We start from the raw sequence: 23,103 nt of genomic DNA, 5'->3' as shown, positions 1-23,103 counted from the left end.
TTGTGTTAGTGTTCTGGTGGGTGGAGCAGTATTTCTTCTCTCTGGTATGCACTGTCCAGTTTTGAGATGTCAATGGGTTGGTTGTGACTTTGGGCAGCCTGTATACTGAAGCTCAGGGCTATGTTCCTATGTTGCTGAAGAATTTGCATGGTATGTCTTTCTCTGGAACTTGTTGGCCCTTGGGTGGTGCTTGGTTTCAGTGTAGGTATGGAGGTGTTTGATGAGCTCCTATTGATTTATGTTCCCTGGAGTGAGGAGTTCTCTGGTGTTCTCAGGATGTGGACTTAAGCCTGCTGCCTCTGGTTTTCAGTCTTATTCTTACAATAGCCTCAAGACTTCTCCATCTCCTTTCAAAGACACTGGGCTGCCTTTCTGGCTGCCTGATGTCATCTGCCAGCATTCAGAAGTTGTTTTGTGGAATTTGCTCAGCGTTCAAATGTTCTTTCAATGAATTTGTAGGGGAGAAAGTGGTCTCCCCATCCTATTCCTCCACCATCTTAGGACTGCCCCCCCCATTTATTTTTGTTTCCCTGGAATTTCTAAGAGTTCCACAGCTAATACTAGTAAATAAATAAATAAAGTGAATTAGTAAAAAGTAAATAAATAAATTTAATAAATAAAACTATGCTTTAATGCAATGTTTTACTCATTTTGCACTGTTATGCAAATAGATTTTACCTCTTTGATTCTGTTCATGAAAACATTTTCACAAACATTGGAAAAATTTGAAATATGTCTACAAGCAAATATTCCAGTGTGATGGGAACTCAATAACCCTCCAAAACTTGAAAATTCATTGTAAATTATAACTTAGCCAAGTTTTCTTTTGTTAATAATTGATTTTTTTAGGAGTACTTTGTTTTCTCTCTGTGACTTACACTTTAGAAATGCTGTCTTTGAAGAGTATTTCAATAACTGGTGATATAAAAATATAAAAAACAATGCTTTCTTACTCAAACTGAGTTTAGTAACATATTTCAAATGTATTTATTCACTTATAATATTAAAATATTTAATTTTCAATAAGGCAATAAATTATATTTAATACAGTTAAAATCATCTTATACAGTTAAAAAATAAGTCTAGTGATAATAGAATATAGATCCAGCTGGGTTACACATCAGCTTCAGCAAATAATGACTGCCACATAAAGTCTCCTCCATTGAAAATAAATTGGGATATTTAGGAAAGTTTATTCCTTTAGACACATTAGGAACTTTCTAATCATTTTAGATTTCCAAATTAAAATCCAAAATTGTTATCAAAGGGTATGACTTATAAATTGTTAAAAAAATCTGCTATTATAAAAGGGAAATTATATTTTAACTAAACTGATACCATTTACATATCTTACATGATCTATACATGGCCATAGGACTTGCAAGCCTAGAGAGAGAAAACTTATTTTCAAATTACTAAGTACCATTGAATTACTGTGGGGCTTTTCTAAATTTCATTTCTGAGCATTAGTTTGTGAAATTAGCATTTTCATGCCTGTCATACATAGTTTACTTTTAAACTAAGGTGTAATGTGAGATAACACTAATGTATTTTAAACTGTCAATTGTTACACAAATTATACTTATGCTATCACAAATTGCAATAATTATGTATACTTAAGTTTACTGGAAGAGGTCAGTTTTCATACCAATTCCAAAGACAGGCAATGCCAAAGAATGCTGCAATTATAGCACAATTGCACATATCTCACACGCTAATAGGGCTTCCCTTGTGGCTCAGCTGGTAAAGAATCTGCCTGCAAAGCAGGAGACCCCAGTTCAATCACTGGGTTGGGAAGATCCTCTGGAGAAGGGAAAGGCTACCCACTCCAGTGTTCTGGCCTGGAGAATTCCAGGGAATATACAGTCCATGGGGTCACAAAGAGTTGGACATAACTAAGCAACTTTCACACGCTAATAAAATAATGCTCAAAATTCTCCAAGCCAGGCTCCAGCAGTACATGAACCGTGAACTTCCAGATGTGCAAGCTGGATTTAGAAAACGCAGAAGAACCAGAGATCAAATTGCCAACATCTGATGGCTCATAGTAAAAGCAAGAGAGTTTCAGAAAAACATCTACTTCTGCTTTATTGACTATGCCAAAGCCTTTGTGTGGATCACGATAAACTGTGGAAAATTCTGAAAGAGATGGGAATACCAGACCACCTACCTGCCTCTTGAGAAATATGTATGCAGGTCAAGAAACAACAGTTAGAACTGGACATGGAACAACAGACTGGTTCCAAATTGGGAAAGGAGTAAGCCAAGGCTTCGTATTGTCACCCTGCTTGTTTAAATTATATCAGATAAGATCAGATCAGTCGCTCAGTCATGTTCGACTCTTTGTGACCCCATGATGCAGAGTACTTTATGAGAAATGCTGGGCTGGATGAAGAAGAAACTGGAATCAAGATTGCTGGGAGAAATACCAATAACCTCAGATATGCAGATGATACTACCCTTATGGCAGAAAGTGAAGAAGAACTAAAGAGCCTCTTGATGAAACTGAAAGAAGACAGTGAAAAAGTTGGCTTAAAGCTCAACATTCAGAAAACTAAGAACATGGCATCTGGTCCCATCACTTCTTGGGAAATAGATGGGGAAACACTGGAAACAGTGTCAGACTTTATTTTTCTGGGCTCCAAAATCACTACAGATGGTGATTTCAGCCATGAAAAAAGATGCTTAACTCCTTGGAAGGAAAGTTATGACCAACCTAAAGAGCATATTCAAAAGCAGAGACATTACGTTGCCAACAAAGGTCCATCTAGTCAAGGCTGTGGTTTTTCCAGTGGTCATGTATGGATGTGAGAGTTGGACTATAAAGAAAGCTGAGCATCGAAGAATTGATGCTTTTGAACTGAGGTGTTGGAGAAGACTCTTGAGAGTCTCTTGGACTGCAAGGAGATCCAACCAGTCCATTCTAAAGGAGATCAGTCCTGGGTGTTCATTGGAAGGACTGATGCTGAAGCCGAAACTCCAATACTTTGACCACCTGATGAGAGGAGCTGACTCCTTTGAAAAGACCCTGATGCTGGGAAAGATTGAGGGCAGGAGGAGAAGGGGGCAACAGAGGATGAGGTGGTTGGATGGCATCACCGAATCGATGAACATGGGTTTGGTTGGACTCCGAGAGTTGGTGACGGACAGGGAGGCCAGGTGTGCTGTAGTTTATTGGGTCACAAAGAGTCAGACATGACTGAGTGGCTGAAATAAACTGAACCGAACTGAAAATCACTGCAAATGGTGACTGCAACCATGAAATAAAAGACGCTTGTTTCTTAGAAGAAAAGTTATGACCAACCTAGACAACATATTAAAAAGCAGAGACGTTACTTTGCCAATAAAGGTCCATTTACTCAAAGCTATGGTTTTTCCAATAGTCATGCATGGATGTGAGAGTTGGACTATAAAGAAAGCTGACTGCCGAACAATTGATGCTTCTGAACTGTGGTGCTGGAGAAGCCTCTTGATAGTCCCTTGGACTGCAAGGAGATCCAAGCAGTCCATCCTAAGGGATATCAGTCCTGAATATTCATTGGAAGCACTGATGCTGAAGCTGAAACTCCAATACTTTGGCCACCTGATGTCAAGAGCTGACTCATTTTAAAAGACCCTGAGGTTCAGAAAGATTGAAGGTGGGAGCAGAAGGAGTCGACAGAGTATGAGATGGTTGGATGGCATCACCGACTCAATGGAGATGAGTTTTAGTAAACTCCGGGAGTTGGTGATAAGACAAGGAAGCCTGGCATGTTGCAGTCCATGGGCACAAAGAGTTGGACATGACTGAGTTACTGAACTGAGCTGAAGTTTTCATTCAGTATAATGAATAAATATATTTCATTTTCAATCAATATATTGAAACAACATAGATAGAATTACCGGAGAAGGCAATGGCAACCCACTCCAGTACTCTTGCCTGGCAAATCCCATGGATGGAGGAGCCTAGTGGGCTGCAGTCCATGGGGTCCCTAAGAGTTGGACATGACTGAGTGACTTAACTTTCACTTTTCACTTTCATGTATTGGAGAAGGCAATGGCAACCCACTCCAGTGTTCTTGCCTGGAGAATCCCAGGGACAGGGGAGCCTTGTAGGCTGCTGTCTCTGGGATCGCACAGAGTCGAACACAACTGAAGTGACTTACCAGCATCAGCAGCACTAGATAGAATTATTATGACACAGTCACAGTAGCAGAGGACTGAAATCGTTTATACAAATATAACTATGCCAACTAGTTTTTAGTAAGTCTTATTATTCTCAGTTTTATCAACAACAAAATTGGGATACCCCTGATTTTACAGTAGTATGGTGGAAAGAAAAGGAAAAATAATATAAAATACTTGATTCATGGTGAGAACTGAGAGCATGTTATTAAGTTAGCAATTTGTGATATAGGCAATTCATATAGGTCTATAACATTGAAAATAATATGGCCATTTGTTGTAAAATAAACATTATTTTCTTCCTAATTCATGGGAGAATTGACAGAAAAGTAACAAAATTCTTGTAAAAATGTTTATAAAATTAGCAAGCATGATTTCAAAGCAATTTTTCAATTTATTTTAGAAAGTAGGAAAATGTTTTGTAAAAATGATTTCATACAATTTGCTTTAACATTTGAGCCCAGAAACTCATTTTACTGAGAATATCTAGAAATTTTTTTTTAAATTACAATCTAACTCTTCATATAACAATCCTTTGGCATAATTTTATCTGAAAGTTTTAGGAGTTATGAGTTAATTTACCAGCCTGTAGATGCATGGATATAATAACCCATAGGTCATACAATCAATATTTACTGAGCAGGGGAGGGGTCCATTAAAATTATAGTATGTTCTAAATTCAGGCCCTTTGCAAATTCTCTCCAGTATGCCTAGATCAATCTTCTTTGAAATATTCACCTGTTCATTCTCATAATAAAATTGATCTCTGCTCAAATGTCACGTCACCGGAGAGGTTCTATTTCATTATCTAATATAGTATCTATATCTATTCATAAACTCATCCATGTTCTCTTCATAGAACTTACTGATTATGTATTACATTTTATTTTTTAGAGCACTTTTAGGTTCACAACAAAACTGAGCAAAAGGTACAGAGATTTCCAATATACTTCCAATCCCTTCAGATGCACAGCCATCCCCATTATTAACATTTCCCACCACTGTGGAACATTTGCTACTGTTGATGAACCTACATTGACACATCATAAGCACACAAATTCCACAGGTTAATTATAATTAACTAATGATGTTGTAGCCATGAAATTAAAAAACGCTTACTCCTTGGAAGAAAAGTTATGACCAACCTAGATAGCATAATGAAAAGCAGAGACATTACTTTGCCAACAAAGGTCTGTCTAGTCAGAGCTATGGTTTTTCCAGTGGTCATGTATGGATGTGAGAGTTGGACTTTGAAGAAAGCTGAGCGCCAAAGAATTGATGCTTTTGAACTGTGGTGTTGGAGAAGACTCTTGAGAGTCCCTTGGACTACAAGGAGATTCAACCAGTCCATTCTAAAGGAGATCGGTCCTGGGTATTCTTTGGAAGGACTGATGCTAAAGCTGAAACTCCAGTACTTTGGCCACCTCATGTGAAGAGTTGACTCATTGGAAAAGACTCTGATGCTGGGAGGGGTTGGGGGCAGGAGGAGAAGGGGACGACAGAGGATGAGAAGCCTGGATGGCATCACCGACTCGATGGACAGGGAGGCCTGGCGTGCTGCGATTCATGGGGTTATAAAGAGTCGGACACGACTGAGTGACTGAACTGAACTGAATGATGCTGCATATTCTGTGAGCACAGACAAGTGTATAATGATATGTATCCAACATGACAGTATCACACAGAATAGTTTCACTACTCTAAAAAACCTGTCTTCTGCCTATACATCCCTTTCTTCCTACTAGCATCAGGCAACCAATGAACTTTTTACTATTTCCATAGTTTTGCCTTTTCCATAGTGTCATATATTAATAGTTTGAAATCATACAGTGTTTTACACTGCTTGGTCTACTGTAACAAAATGCTACAACCTGAGTGGTTTATATAGATAACAAAAACTTTTTTTTACAATCCTGGAGGCTGCAGAGGATTTTCTGATTTATCTTCAGTTCAGTTCATTCACTCAGTCGTGTCTGACTCTTTGCGACCCCATGAATCACAGCACGCCAGGCCTTCCTGTCCATCACCAACTCCCGGAGTTCTCTCAGACTCACGTCCATCAAGTCAGTGATGCCATCCAGCCATCTCATCCTCCGTTGTCCTCTTCTCCTCCTGCTTCCAATTCCTCCCAGCATCAGAGTCTTCTCCAATGAGTCAACTCTTCACATGAGGTGGCCAAAGTACTGGAGTTTCAGCTTTAGCATCAGTCCTTCCAAAAAATACCCAGGACTGATTTCCTTCAGAATGGACTGGTTGTATCTCCTTGTAGTCCAAGGGACTCTCAAGAGTCTTCTCCAACACCACAGTTCAAAAACATCAATTCTTTGGCGCTCAGCTTTCTTCACAGTTCAACTCTCACATCCATACATGACCACAGGAAAAACCATAGCCTTGAGTAGACAGACCTTTGTTGGCAAAGTAATGTCTCTGCTTTTCATTGTGCTATCTAGGTTGGTCATAACTTTTTTCCAAGGAGCAAGAGTGTTTTAATTTCATGGCTGCAGTCACCATCTGCAGTCCTTTTGGAGCCCCAAAAAATAAAGTCTGACACTGTTTCTCCATCTATTTGCCATGAAGTGATGGGACCAGATGCCATTATCTTTGTTTTGTGAATGTTGAGTTTTAAGCCAACTTTTTCACTCTCCTCTTTCACCTTCATCAAGAGGCTTTTATCTTAGGGATGGTAAATTATTTTTCAAAATTATACAACTAGTAGGTTTCAAAGCTAAGAAATGTAGACATATGGTTTGAGTTCATTAGATTTCACTATGTATAATTTTGCCTACAAAATCACTTTCAATAACTTGTGGCATTATTGTAGAGACAGCTATATAAATTAGATGCATTATTGAAAAGTATGTGATTTGAAAATTGGACATTAAGGAAAAAAAACACTAAGGCATATTAAGATAAAATTGCTTAAAGGAGTAATAAATGGAAAATCTTAAAAGTAGACCAAACACAATGAAATTACATGTAGTGTCACAAAGATAAGAAGGAGAGTAGGCTTTTAGCCAGACATTTTGCAAGCTAGAAGACAATGCAGGGAAATCTTTAAAGGCAAAAAAAAAAAAGGTTGTTAAACTAGAATTTTATGCATAGATAGTCTTTTTTTCAGACAAACAAAAGCTGATAGAATTTATCACCATCAGACATGCAATTTAATAAATGTTAAAGAAATGTATTCAGAAAATAATAATTAATTAGAGTGAAAAAATTGTATATTTATTTTAAAAATATCTATAAGAGATAATTGTGACTTCTGAGGTGCTGAATTCAAAGGCAATGGTCTAGGTGCCACCTCCCAATTTATCCTCCAAACACAAAATACTAGAAGGGAAAAAGGATTTGACAAAATTTGACATAGCATTCATTTAAAAAACCACTTTAAACTAGAAAATAATGGGAAATCCCTTAGCCAGATAAAATGCATCTGTGAAAACCTGTAGCTACCATTTTTCTTAATGATGAAACACTACACTCATTCTCCCCAGATTAGAAAAAAGGCAAGGATTCCATTCTCCTCACTAGTATTCAGTATTCAGTGGAACTCACAGCTAGCACAATATGAATGTGAAGCAAAATGCTTGTTAAGCTTTTCAATTTCACATAAAATCCTCTTACTATTTATTTATCTATATATTTGGCCCTTCTCCATTTATTTAGATATTTTAAATTTTCTCTTATCAACAGTTTGCATCTGGAAGTACAAAAGGACCTAGAATGAATAAAACATTTTTGAAAAAACTAGTACAAATTTGGAGAATACATATATCTGAAAACTTATTGTATGTGGGAAGCTATTGTTGTTTTTCAGTCTCTCACTCATGTCTGAATCTTTGCAACCCCATGGACTGCAGCACACCAGGGTTTGCTGTCCTTCACTATCTCCAGGAGCTTGCTCAAACTCATGTCCACTGAGTTGGTGATTCCATCCAACCGTCTCATCCTTTGTCACCCGCTTCTAAGCCTGCCCTCAATCTTTCCCAGCATCAGGATATTTTCTAGTGAGTCAGCTCTTCACATCAGGTGGACAAAGGTTTAGAACTTCAGATACAACATCAGTCCTTCCAATGAATATTCGGGGTTGATTTCCTTTCGGATTGACTGGCTTGATCTTCCTTGCTGTCCAAGGAACTCTCAAGAGTCTTCCCCAGAACCACATTTCAAAAGCATCAATCCTTCAGTGCTCAGCCTTCTTTATGGTCCAACTCTCACATCCATACATGACTACTGGAAAAAAACATAGCTTTGATTATATGGACCTTTATTGGTGATGTGATATCTCTGCTTTTTAATATGCTGCCTAAGTTTGTCATAGCTTTCCTTCCAAGGAATATGGAATGAGGACATTTAGGGACTGATGAAAATACACTTTGCCTTGATTTGGTACAGGTTGCATGTCTCTAGACATTTGTTCTAACTCATCTGGATGCATAGCTAGAAGGAACAAATTTAATTGTGTGTAAATGACCCCTTTATAAACCTGAATGACTAAAGGTAAAAATAAAATTTAAAAGATAAGCCATAGAAACACCAATCAAACCTAAGACACTATATCAATATGAGATAATGATAACATGGACTGTGGAAATGGAATACAAGCATGTGCAAAGAGGATAATTGTATAATGATAAAACAATCATTTCAAGAGAATCAAAAAAAGAAAGAAGACACTGCAAATTCTAAATGAATATGCACATAATAGAGTTTTAGAAAACATGAAGCAAAATCTGACTGAACTGAAAGGAGAAACAATTATAGCTAGGAATTTCAAGGCCCTTTCTCAGATAAATCTCTTTGGTAGAACTAAATAGACTAACAATCAGTAAGGTTATACAAGACCGCCACAGCACAATAAAGAAAACTGACCTAATTGACAGTCTACCTAACAAGAGGAGAATACACATCACCTTCAACTCACATGAACATTTATCAAGATAGGAGTGATTAAAAAAGATACAGGTGATTTTTTAAAATTTTTCTAACAATTGGGAGAAGATTCTACATGCATCTTTTTGTTAATGATTCATAATTTAATTTTATCATAAAATATATTCTGTAACTTTGAATATTTTAGAAATTCAGTGAAATTTATTATATGATCCAGCATTTGGTCCTCTTTGGTGATCATGCTGTATACTTAAGAAGAATATATATTATACTGTTTGGCATTAGATGGTGTTGACCAGGCCTCTATATCTTTTTCTATTTTTTTCTAGTGGTTCTGAGTGGCTTCTCAAAAATCTTCATCTTATGTCTGTGGTTGTGCCTATTAGTCTCTTAATTTGGTCAGTTTTCTATCTTTATTGAAGATATTTTTACCAGATACAGAATTCTATGTTGACTATTTCCCCAGGGATTAAATATAATGTCTATTGTTTTCTAGTCTCCATTGTTTTTTGACAAGATGTAAGTATATACATATAAAACACTAGGAGATAGTGAAGGACAGAAGAGCCTAGCATGCTGTAGTTGTTCCTGGGGTCACAAAGAGTCAGATGTGACAAATGACCTAGTGACAGAACAACAACAACGAAGTATTTATAAATATATTAATAGATCACTCTTCTTCTTTATACAAATTATTCTTTTTCTCTAGTTGTTTTCATCACTTGATTCTCTATTTCTGACTTTAGTCACCTATATGTGACTTAGTTTTTATTTAGGATTTGAGAATGTCTTAGGATTCACTCGTGTTCTTCATTTGTAAGTAAATGTGTTTCACTAAATCTAGGAAATTTGCAAAATTATTTCTTCAAATGATTTCAACTGCCCCTTTTCTCTTTCTCCTTCTGGAATGCACAATAAAATAGACCTGTTTGCACATCTTTGGTCTCTGAAACACTTCAATTTTTTTTTTAAGTCCTTTGTCATTCTTTTCCTCTGATAAGATTATTTTACTATTTGATGTTCCAGTACATTGACATTTTCTTCTTTGATCTAGTTAACTGATGAGTGAAATTTTTCTTTCCAGATATTGATTTTATTCATAGAATTACCATTTAGTTCTTGTTCTTACGGTTTCCATTTTAATCCACAAATTATCCATTTCTTTACTCATTATTTTCATTATTTCTTGTAGATTAGGTATAAGGTTTTCTGTTTGTGGGTAGCATAATTGTAGGAAATTCAAATCTATTATCTTCCTTTCACTAGTGTTGATGTTTGGCCTAGATGGCAGAGATTCTATTTAGTTAAATCCTAACCTCTATTACTCCTCTGGTGAGCCAGAACTGAAACTTCTACTTTTTTATTTTAGATTTCCAGATGTAACTTTTTTTTTTTTTTTTTTTCCTGGTAAATTTGACGTGTCCTCCATGTAGGTGTATTTCAATGACCAGACAAGGACTGCATAGTATATATGCAGATTTTGGAGTACTTTCCTGTGTTCATATTATACAGCAAGGACTCTATTTTCTCTCAGGTAAAAAGACTTATAAAGGCAAATCCAAATCAGTAGCTTCATTTCTCCAGTGACCACTTTCCTTCAAACTCTGCCTTTCTGTGTCACTCTTTAAGTTACTCTTTAACAGGCAGTTGTTGGTATGTAATTTTCCAGAGATTACATTGGTTGTCAGTAGGTGGGTTAATCAGATCTCCTATTCCATCACTACTGAATTGGATTCATACTATAGCAGCTTTGAGTAAGAAACTTAAAATATTTTAGGTTTTTTAAGGGTAGATTAAATAATGATGGAATACAGTTTGCACAACTGAACATTTTCTAAAGAAAGACTACCTTGGAGCATGCTGCTATTTGTCAGCAAAATTTTAATAAAATTTTTATAGCATTTTACTCTCTGGATGTCACTAATATCCACTAAGCATTCAGGCAGGTTTAAACATCTTTACTGCAGAAAAAAAGTGTAAGTTATAGCATTAAAAGCCAAAATAGTTGTGCTATAGAGTCTTCCCGATGGATTTTTGAAAATGTTCTGTGATGTGTAATATAATGAGCTAGAATTAGCATTTACCATTTAACTTATATTTACCAGGATTCATCAAGATTGCCTGAAAAATATCAAGAACTTCGAATATGCAGATGATACCACCCTTATGGCAGAAAGCAAAGAAGAACTAAAGAGACTCTTGATGAAAGTGAAAGAGAAGAGTGAAATGTTGGCTTAAAGCTCAACATTCAGAAAACTAACTAAGATCATGAATCTGGTCCCATCACTTCATGGCAAATAGATGGGGAAACAGTGGAAACAGTGACAGGCTTTATTTTGGGGGGCTCCAAAATCACTGCAGATGGTGACTGCAGCCATGAAATTAAAAGACGCCTGCTCCTTAGAAGAAAAGTTACGACCAACCTAGACAGCTTATTAAAAAGCAGAGACACTACTTTGCAAACAAAGGTCTGTCTAGTCAAAGCTATGGTTTTTCCAAGTAGGCATGTATGGATGTGACAGTTGGACTATAAAGAAAGCTGAGCACCGAGAATTGATGCTTTTGAACTGTGGTGTTGGACAAGACTCTTGAGAGTACCTTGGACTGCAAGGAGATCCAACCAAACCACCCTAAAGGAAATCAGTCCTGAATATTCATTGGAAGGACTGATGCTGAAGTTGAAACTCCAATACTTTGGCCATCTGATGCCCAGAACTGACTCATCTGAAAAGACCCTGATGCTGGGAAAGATTGAAGGCAGGAGAAGAAGGGGATGAGATATTTGGATGGCATCACCGACTCAATGGAGATAAGTTTGAGTAAACTCTGGGAGTCGGGGATGGACAGGGAGGCCTGGCCTGTTGCAGTCCACAAAGTCACAAGGAGTCAGACATGACTGAGCAACTGAACTGAACTGAACCAGGATTCAAAATTTCAGAATGGAGGTCATGAACAGTGGGTAAGAACATCTCGATTTATAATGTTTAGATACAACTAGAAAATGAACAAGTACTGCAACTGGATGTAAAGTGGTCAACAGATGTAGCTGGAACTCCTTTTGTTTTGTTTCAATGAGAAGCACAAAGGGAAAATGTATAGATGAAAAGTATGTGCCTATAAAGTACAGCATATATTCACACACACTGTATCTTTATACAGATTATGTGTTTATTTGTATACAAATTTTTATTTTATAGATAAGAAATATAGCATTTATTGAGGTCAACTATTTATCTCATGTGACAGAGTTTCTGGGTAATGGAACCAGAATCTGAATCAAGGGACACCCGCTTCTAGATCTCATGAATTTTTGAGGCCATCGGCACCATGTAGTCTTCAGCAGAATCTACCACCTTGAATATAAGCATCTCCTCTCAGGAAGGGCATGCGGAAACTCAAATATAAAAACTGCTCTGAGTTTACAGATGGCAAATAGGTGAACAGGAAGATTACAGCATATGGTTCATGTTCGGTCCTGCCAATTGAGAATGCAGGATTCACACAGAGATGGCTAAAAGCAAACATTTTTAAAAGATATCTATTTTAATTTCTTGATGTGCCCAAGAATATAGATGTACATTTAGCAATTTGAGAATTTTATGGATTATATTTGTACTTTCAATCACTATATTTTGTTCAAAGCTTTTCTTCATTTCTTTTCAATCCCTTCATGAATTCAAATGTTATATTCCCACAAGAAGACTTTATTAGATAGTCTACCATAATTGGTATTGCTATTTTTAAGTGCTTAATAATATTATAAGAACTTACTTTATATTATATAAATATAGTCATTTATTATGTATATATTTTATGACCCATTAAGATGACAGAAAACAAGGGCTAACTCAAGTTAATTAACACTTTAGACACTTAATGTACTCCGTCAATACTCCTAATTTTAATGATAAAACATTTTGTAGTAGTTTCACTCTATAAATTGGCTCAGCCATTTAGGAGTCCAGTGTATAGATGAGCTCTAATTTTTTCTTACTTTTCACATTAAATTAAACAAAACATTGTCTCAATTTATTTATGTTCCAAGGATTGTTATAATGTGGCTCATACATAGATTTTATTTTATTTATTTATTTATTTTTTTCATACATAGATTTTAAAAGGCTATGGTGGAATAATGGATTTTCTTCCAAACATGTTCTTAAGGAACAGATTCAATAATATGACTGCAAGACATTAAATTCATATTGAGTCTCTTTTCTGATATCCAGTCACTTTTTTCCATAACTTTATGTTACCATGTCTTCTCAGGTTTATATAATTGATTGCCTAAACTGCAGTATTTAGGAAAGTTTGTGCACTTGGCACCATAGTATCTTAAGTTTATAACCTCATTTCATTTGTGACTTTTGAACGCTAGCAGTCAAGTCATGTCTTTTCAGCCTAAGACTCTAAGGAATTACACAGCTAAAGAACTAAAAGAAAAAGTGAGTTGAAAAGAGTCAAAAGCAAGCTGGACTAGAAGGGGATACAAGCAGCATAGAAACAACAGAAAGCACAGCTTCAAAGTAGGATATGTGGAATCTCATGGTACACACAGATATCAAAAGGAAAACAAAGGATAACATTTTGGTATTCACCTAACCTTCAAAAGGAAGCCTCTAGAGAAACTGGGTGGGAAAAAAAAAGAATTTTAAGCAATTTTTACCTCTGAGATTGAATTTGCTCAAAAGATGTAGATTGTGATGAATAAAAACCTTCTTTCAGAATATATTTTCATTCTCTACATGTAGAAATAATGCTTTATAAACAGATAGGCATGTCTCTTTGTTTTCCTGAGGGAAGCTGTGATTTTGAGGAGACTGGTAGGATTTCTCAGGTCAGAAATAGGTAGTGTTTCTTCAGTTATGTAAAAATGCACTTGGCATAGTGAGTTTCACTTCAAGCACACTTAACTAAAATTGTGTTTCATTTTATACATAACGTACAAAACTTTGTTTCATGAAGATAACTATACCATAAGTCACTATTTTCATTGATTTTAGTTAAGATTTATAAAAAAAAGTTTTGAGATATTCAAGCCAACCTTCATACCAAATCACCTTACCTAGTAGATTTATAGATAATATATTGAGATTGTCCTTCACTTTTTGAATGGTAAGGTAGCCTTCAGGTGCTGTTAGTAATATTGAGATTTATAATCAAAATGGATATTCTAATATAAGTTTAATTTAAAATTTATTTATATAATTATATGTAAACAGGGAACTGTATAAATGAGTCTGAGTACCAAAAACACCCATTGGCAATAATATTGCTTAGGAATCAGATGGATAATGGGTTGTGCCTACAGACAGATCCACAATCATCTGTTTGATAAAAACCACTTCTTTTAAGTGGAATCTTGTTTGGTTTATAAATGTTGTGATCTATATATTTTTAAAGTCAACAGTGAGTAAAAATAAAATAGATATATCTAAAATGCTGGCATTTCTTTTTGACAGTGGAATTTTTACTAGTGGAATATTTATAAAAACAATATTGGGGTATTTAAATACATTACATGAAGTTTTCTGAAATAAATCAATTAGTAGAAGGATTAAAACTGTTTTTCTGTAAATAATTTTCCATGTGTTGGAGCCATTATATTAATAAATGTTATATCTACCTTTTAGGTAGATATATATATGTATAATATATAAATATATTTATATATTATACATATATTGTCCTCATTCATCCTTAAAATTATATTGGAATATATAATGATACATATATTGGCCATCTGGGAAGCCCAAAGTAAGTTTTTTACATGTGCAATTATGGGGTAAACACAGGTTTTGACACACCTGACTTTAAATTTAAAGCATCCTTTCTCCAGCCCTCCACTCTTGCATTCCCCCTGACCCTCAGTCTGTATTTCCCAGTGGTCCCCTTTCAAAGGCTCTGACTATGATCTTGGGGGTTTAGATTTCCTTCACTTTTGTTGGAGTTCTTTTCCCCAAGGTCTGACACTATCCTATTTGGAAAAGGACGAGTCTGCTCTTTGTTGGCACTTGTCTCGTGTCTAAACAAAACTCAGTGTCTTCACAATCCCATAAGATTCATGGAAAGGTGTACTGACCCCAAACCTCAATAGAACACTCCTCTGGGATTTTAACAGAAATTAAAAAAAAAAAAAAATTTTAATGAAAAAGCATGTAAGAGTCTAAGTTGCAAATGTTCTGGTGATATTTAGATCTATTCATTGATATATACTTATCTCACAACCTAAGAGATGAGACAATTTACTTCCCTTTATCATCTTCGTTTCTACTTTGTTAAATGTCAGCATTCAAATATTACTGTTGTATTGTGATGGGGGTCATGGCAGGTCACCTCAAAATATAACACTTTGGTATAGTGATTACTTTGAATTAAAGTGACTTAAAAAACAGCCAATACAAGAAGGACACCTTAACCCTCCTAACCTACCCTTTGTTCTGAAAGCAAGAAATAAATCTCGCTTGTGAAGGTACTATCCATCAAGAGAGTTGAAGACATTCTTATCACCAGAAATAGGAAGTTCAAGGCCAAGAAGCCTGTAGGAACAAAATTTGTTACTTCTTTGTTAACTTGCTACTTCAACAACCTTCCTATTTTATTACATCTTCATGAATAATTGCTTCTATCTCTGAAAAATTATAAAAGCATCCTACTTTGATCACTTATTTGGGTCTCATATTCTTATGAGACTCCTGTGGTGGTGGTGGTTTAGTTGCTAAGTCAAGATCTGCTCTTGCAACCCCATGGGCAGTAGCCTCCAAGGCTCCTCTGTCCATGGAATTCTTCAGGCAAGAATACTAGAGTGGGTTGCCATTTTCTTCTCCAGGGTATTTTCCCAACCCAGGCATAGAATTCACATCTCCTACATTTCTGGCATTGTAGGCAGATTCTTTACCAATTGAGCCAGCAGGGAAGGGAAGCTGTGAGACTGCTGTACTTACATGATTAAATTTAGATTTCTTTCTAATGTTAATCTGTCTTGTGTCAATTTGATTATTAGAACAGCCAAAAGAACCATGAGGGTTCCCCTCCTTGGCAGATGCTTTCCCTTTCCACAAATGATTGGTTACTCAAATTGGTAAAGATTTAGGAGCAAATGGCATGAAAACTATTAGCATAGAAATACTATCTCTCTACTCATTACAAACTATAAGAATATTCACTCAACTAGCTTTTATTCTCTGTTTCAGTTCTTAAATATTATTTCTATTTTGAGTACAATAAAATTAATCATTTGATACCTTCAGTCATGCCAGAGCAATCAATAATTCCCACGAATCCCCTGAAGGTGTGGTATATGAAGATCTACAATACAAGAAGCAGGTAACATTTTCAGGTTTTTAAAACATGTATCAAGAAAAGGAAATAATTTACAATGGCAACAATACTACATTATAGCCTTTTAAAAGCCCTCCAATCTCCTTCAGTCAATATAAAAATGCTTTCTTCTGTCTCCTTATTCTCTTCTCAGCATCTGCTAATCATTGCATATGAATATCAAGATAAATTTAAAATGGTTTCTTACTACATTTTATTGTTTTTCCTTTTGTCTAATTAGTAATATTGCATAAAATTTATTTTTATTGTTTTGTTACTTTGTTTTAGATTAAGTAATGATTTGGGAGATAGAGAATGTGAATTTTCTTAATAAAGCACTATTATGGGAGAATGTTTTCTATTTCTAATATCTATTTACCAAGGAACTTCTGGGAAAGAAAAACATTTAATAGTTTATGACTATGTAATGTAGCAGACACTAACAGAACACACAAAAAAATCTTATTAAAGCATCATTTTGTAGAAAAGATACTTACCTAATGCTTCCCACCATGAGCAGTTAAATAGTTTTCACTGTCAGGAGGACTTGATCATTCCATCTTGTGTAGCTGTTTATTCATCCCAGAAATTTCTTAAAGAAAAATGAAAAATGGAGATTATTTAAACCATTAAGAAAGAACAGAAATTATACTAATTAATCATAAACATATAAAACAATGAAACATGTTAGTTTCACACATGTACAATGAACTTTGTAGCAGATTACATTATTTCCTAACTTTTTTCTCCTTACTAGGAACTGGAATGGATCTTTCCTGGTTGCTCAAATGGAAAGGACTCTTACACCATGTGGGTAAGATGAGTCTCTCTTTTAGACTGCTTTGTATTTCTCATTATATTTGTTGATCCTGTACCCTCACAATTTTCTGCTAAATTGTCTGCCTTGGAAATGAATTTTTGAGTGGTGGTTAGTAAGGAGACCTGGTTTCATATCTTTGCTGAACCAAATTATAGCTAAGTGATTCTGAGTAAAGTATTTAATCTCTCTTGGCTTCAATGTATAATATATCTCTCTTTGCTTTCTATGGTAAAGGAAAAAAGAAGAATTAACTGCACTATTTACTTTTCCTTGCTAATGATAGGCTACTTTCACCATACCTCCAGGGTTTATCTACTTACTTGCACAATATTTTCTGAAAGACATTGACTTCTTGCTTGTGTGCAGCTCTACATGATGAAAGTGAAAGAAGAGAGTGAAAAAGTTGGCTTAAAGCCCAACATTCAGAAAACAAAGATCATGGCATCTGGTCCCATCACTTCATGGCAAATAGATGGGGAAACAGTGGAAACAGTGTCAGACTTTATTTTTCTGGGCTCCAAAATCACTGCAGACAGTGGCTGCAGCCATGAAATTAAAAGACATTTACTCCTTGGAATAAAAGTTATGACCAACCTAGATAGCATACTGAAAAGCAGAGACATTACTTTGCCAACAAAGGTCCATCTAGTCAAGGCTATGGTTTTTCCAGTAGTCATGTATGGATGTGAGATTTGGACTGTGAAGAAAGCTGAGTGCCGAAGAATTGATGCTTTTGAACTGTGGTGTTGGAGAAGACTCTTGAGAGTCCCCTGGACTGCAAGGAGATCCAACCAGTCCATTCTGAAGGAGATCAGCCCTGGGATTTCTTTGGAAGGACTGATGCTAAAGCTGAAACTCCAGTACTTTGGCCACCTCATGTGAAGTGTTGACTCATTGGAAAAGACTCTGATGCTGGAAGGGATTGGGGGCAGGAGGAAAAGGGGACGACAGAGGATGAGATAGCTGGATGGCATCACCGTCGATGGACGTGAGTTTGAGTGAACTCCCAGAGATGGTGATGGACAGGGAGGCCTGTCTTGCTGTGATTCATGGGGTTGCAAAGAGTCAGACACAAGTGAGCGACTGAACTAAACTGAACTGAACTACGTGTTTTCTTAGCCCTGCAGCTTTGTGTGTCTACACGTTGTAAGTTGTCTATTATGATCAAAGCACTTGGGGGTATTAAAGGAATGTATATGAAAGGGAAATCTAATCTGTGGAGGGAAATCTACTTTATATGAAAATAGTCTGTGGTAGTGTATTACACTGAAAAATGCCCCCCTTGGTAAACAGTAATATACTGGACATGATTACATTGGATACACTATGGGTAGAAACTCCTTATTTTTATTTTTATCAATATTCAAGGAGCTGATATACATACATACATATATATATATATAAATCATAGTCCTTTAAACAATAATACCATTTCTATTTTTTATGTTTTTACTATATTATTTATTTTTAATTTTTGAATTTTATTTATGATAGACAAATTGAATATGAAAAAATTTGTAGTCAAAAGCATACAAATGTTCAGTCATAAAATGAATAAGTTTTGGGGATCTATTGTGCAGTTTGATGACTAAGTTTAATAATACTGCGTTATACAGCTGAAATTTATTAAGAGAGTAAATCTTAAGTGTTTTCACCCCACATGTTCGTGTACACACACACACACACACACACACACACACACACACAAAGGTAAGACGTGAGATGATCAATGTGTTAATTGTGGTATTCATTTCACAGTATGTACCTATACTGAACCATTGCATATAGACCTTAAAAATAATGTTTTATAATCTAGACTGGATTATATGCTTCAGTGGCCTTTCACATGTTTGGAGAACATCTTGATATAGACAAAGCAGATGTAGCAGTTGAGATAGTCCTGAATCAGCCAAAATAGGAAAAAAAAAAAAAAAAGTATACAAATACTGGATTACTAAGCACAAAAACATTAAGATATAAGACACAAAGATTCAATATCAAATGAGAATCTGAAAGTTAAGGTTTGTGTTTCACCCCATAGAATAGATAAAATAGATCACAGAAAGTGGAAGAGTCAAAGAAATCAAGTAGATGGAACAGCATGATGCTGCAAAGCTCCAGATTCTACCACATCTAATTCCACCCTTCCCCATTATTGTGGAGTTGTGTGGATTTTGAATCAATATTGCCAGTTACAAACTAGCAATCAAAACACACTGATCATGGTGGGAAGTGACTCTTATATATGGGTCACTCTTTTTAGAAACATACTTGCACCAATGACTCAGTTCTATTTCATGGTGACAACCTTCAGCGCAAGTATAATCACTTCCTTCCCTCCAAATATATACAGAACATTTTCACGTTTTATGAAATGAATTTAGTGTGAAGAATTATATACTTTACCATGGAGGGATTTAAAAAATCCAGTGAGAAATATCCCAGCAGAGCCATGAGAGTAGTATAACACCTAGCCCTTCACACATCCAAGGCCCTTTACAGATTCAACTTACTTTTCAAGTGTCATCTTCTAAGTAGCATTAAGTATGAACACATTTTAATACACGAGGCTCTGAGAGATAGCCTTGCTCTTTAACTTCTCCATAGGTTCCAGTGCATTATTTATGTAAAAGCTAGCTAGAAGTCACATTTTTCTCTTATTGTTTAAAGATTACCTTTTTCCTTATCTGTATTCTTATTGAAGTTTAACTCTTCACTTATAGTTCTCATCCCAAATACTGTATTTTTTCAATTATCTTCTCTCTTAATTCTGAAGAATTTATCACTGTCCTCTATTAATGCTTTGTTTCACTAATAATATTTGATGTTTCAACTACAATAAATGATTAAAATCTGACATTAATTAGTAAGAGTGGCTAGCATTTAGTAAACATTTATTAAATATTGAATACAAAAATAGGTGAGAGATTTCTTTAGGGTAACATGATTGATTTGTGGCTAGCCAAAATTATAAGCAAAGCCTCCATATTTCTGGACTTAACTACTTTCTACAGGGTAATAAAATGATATTAAATAAGTTAATTATTAAATTTAATCACTCCATAAAAATACGAGGAAATCCACCTGACCTGCCCCTTGAGAAATCTGTATGCAGGTCATGAAGCAACAGTTAGAACTGGACATGGGACAACAGACTGGTTCCAAATAGGAAAAGGAGTACGTCAAGGCTGTATATTGTCACCCTGCTTATTTAACTTCTATGCAGAGTACATCATGAGAAATGCTGGGCTGGAAGAAGCACAAGCTGGAATCAAGATTGCCGGGAGAAATATCAATAACCTCAGATATACAGATGACACCACTCTTATGGCAGAGAGTGAAGAGGAACTAAAAAGCCTCTTTATGAAAGTGAAAGTGGAGAGTGAAAAAGTTGGCTTAAAGCTCAACATTCAGAAAATGAAGATCATGACGTCTGGTCCCATCACTTCATGGGAAATAGATGGGGAAACAGTGGAACAGTGTCAGACTTTATTTTGGGGGGCTTCAAAATCACTGCAGATGGTGACTGCAGCCATGAAATTAAAAGACGCTTACTCCTTGGAAGGGAAGTTAGGACCAACCTAGATAGCATATTGAAAAGCAGAGACATTACTTTGCCAACAAAGGTCCATCTAGTCAAGGCTATGGTTTTTCCTGTGGTCATGTATGGATGTGAGAGTTGGACTGTGAAGAAAGCTAAGTGCCAAAGAATTGATGCTTTTGAATTGTGTTGTTGGAGAAGATTCTTGAGAGTCCCTTGGACTACAAGGAGATCCAACCAGTCCATTCTGAAGGAGATCAGCCCTGGGATTTCTTTGGAAGGAATGATGCTAAAGCTGAAACTCCAGTACTTTGGCCACCTCATGTGAAGAGTTGACTCATTGGAAAAGACTCTGATTCTGGGAGGGATTGAGGGCAGAAGGAGAAGGGGACGACAGAGGATGAGATGCCTGGATGGCATCACCGACTTGATGGACGTGAGTTTGAGTGAACTCCGGGAGCTGGTGATGGACAGGGAGGCCTGGCGTGCTGCGATTCATGGGGTCGCAAAGAGCTGGACACGACTGAGCGACTGAACTGAACTGCACTGCACTGCACTGCACTGAAAAACATCAGCATCCTCAATAGGCCACCTAGCTGTACTCTAACTAAATTGTTGTGGAACACAGAACAATTTTTATTGTACTTTATTTTCTTTTTACATCAAACCACCTTACAACATGAAAGAAAACAACTTAGAAAAAAAAATTCATTAGTCAAACTCTTTCCATGAAATGTTTAATTTGACATTAAATTGCCATTAAAGTTTTGAAGGTCATTAAAGTAGTTCATATGTGCTGCCTTAAAAGTAGTTTGGGCCAGACTATTCTATGATATCATATGTCAAATATCAACCTTATTTGTAACTGCAGAATCTTACAGCATTTTTCCTGAAGTAGGAAATTCATTTACTATGTCTCAATCCTGCAAACAGGGTAAAGCCACAAATTCTAAGAGCTCTCATAAGTGGCGGTTTTGGATTGATTTTTTTTTTTTTTAAGTGTTCAATTACCCCTTAAGTGAAGCTGAGTTGCCAAAACTTGCTTTTAGTTTCCTCTTTTATCCTGGTTTATTCTTAATGCTTTGGAATTGACTTGTAGAACATTTTGTGTTCCTGAAATAAGTTCTTTAAACTATGTACTTGTATACTAGAGAGTTTGAATACATACTTTCTGTTGACTGTATGAAAGATTTTAGAGTTAAAACATGTGTCTTAATATTCTCCCCTCCACTCTCCTGAAATGTACTTTCCTATCTACTATTTCCTCTTTATGCCTGGTAATACACAAATATATGGTTGGCTAAGGCTTTCATTTATTAATTTTACAAGAAAGATACATATACAGTTTCTGATCTTCTTCTTGCCTCTAGTATTTATGTGTTTCTTCCATGGAAAACAGTCTTGGATACCTATATACATACATCCAAAACTAATAACAACTTTCCTCTCATCCATCTAATCTCATTTGTTTAAGATGAGGCATTTATAAAGCTTACCTTGTAATCCATTCCTGAAATTTTATCAATTACTAATGTCAATCTGTTCACTGATGTTTGTATAATTACTACTTTATACATTTAACTTGAATAACTTAAAGTTATTGAAGTTTCCATTTTCCTAAACTGGTGGGAATTTACCTTCAATTACCAAGTTTGCTTCCCTGTCTGTATTCTTCTAGGATCACAGTTGAATGAAGTAGGCTTTATAAACAGCGTAGGGTGGGAGGGGGGTGATAGTCCCCTAATCTCTATTCTATTGTGGCTATAGTGACATCCCCACCAGGGAACAATTTCTCACTGAAGTTTTATCATTTTCTCAGATATTGTCAGGAGTGCTCTGTAGAGTTCCCAGTATGTCAGGATCCACAAACTTGTGTATTTTCTCTGGTGACAGAATAACTAAGACTGTTTTGTTCCTTTTATTGCCTGTCTACAGTAAAATGATCTTAGTTTTCAGAGAAACACAGCCAGAACATATATAGTTTTTCTGGAAATATGTAGTTTTTTGGTTGTTTGTTTTTGTATTTTTTTGAGGGGAGGAGGATGGGGTCTCTTCTGTTTCTCTTGCTATTGTAAACTTTAAATTTTCCTGAGGCAGAGAATATGTTCGAGGGTTTAAAATGTTTTATGCCAAAAAGTGAGCAGTACTACAGTGAGTAAAAATGAGTTGGGTCCTGGCTTAAGGTTACAGTATAGGGACAAAAAATTCATCTACCATACCATGCTGCTGCTAAGTCACTTCAGTTGTGTCCGACTCTGTGCGACCCCATAGATGGCAGCCCACCAGGCTCCACCATCCCTGGGATTCTCCAGGCAAGAATACTGGAGTGGGTTGCCATTTCCTTCTCCAATGCATGAAAGTGAAA

General features: G+C 35.9%; 1 long non-coding RNA gene across 1 annotated transcript in view; it reads right to left on the bottom strand.

The window, feature by feature from the left end:
- LOC139179347 (uncharacterized) overlaps positions 1-23,103 on the bottom strand; it is a 57,603-nt gene that overhangs the window by 14,045 nt on the left and 20,455 nt on the right. The window contains exons 2-3 of the long non-coding RNA XR_011563723.1: positions 16,875-16,969; positions 16,302-16,365 (exon numbers count right to left, since the gene is read on the bottom strand). This is a non-coding gene — a long non-coding RNA (uncharacterized lncRNA). The remainder of the gene's footprint in view (positions 1-16,301; positions 16,366-16,874; positions 16,970-23,103) is intronic.

This window comes from Bos indicus, chromosome 24 (genome assembly GCF_029378745.1).
Source record: "Bos indicus isolate NIAB-ARS_2022 breed Sahiwal x Tharparkar chromosome 24, NIAB-ARS_B.indTharparkar_mat_pri_1.0, whole genome shotgun sequence".
Lineage (NCBI taxonomy): Eukaryota > Metazoa > Chordata > Mammalia > Artiodactyla > Bovidae > Bos > Bos indicus.
This window is presented reverse-complemented; position numbering and strand designations above follow the sequence as displayed.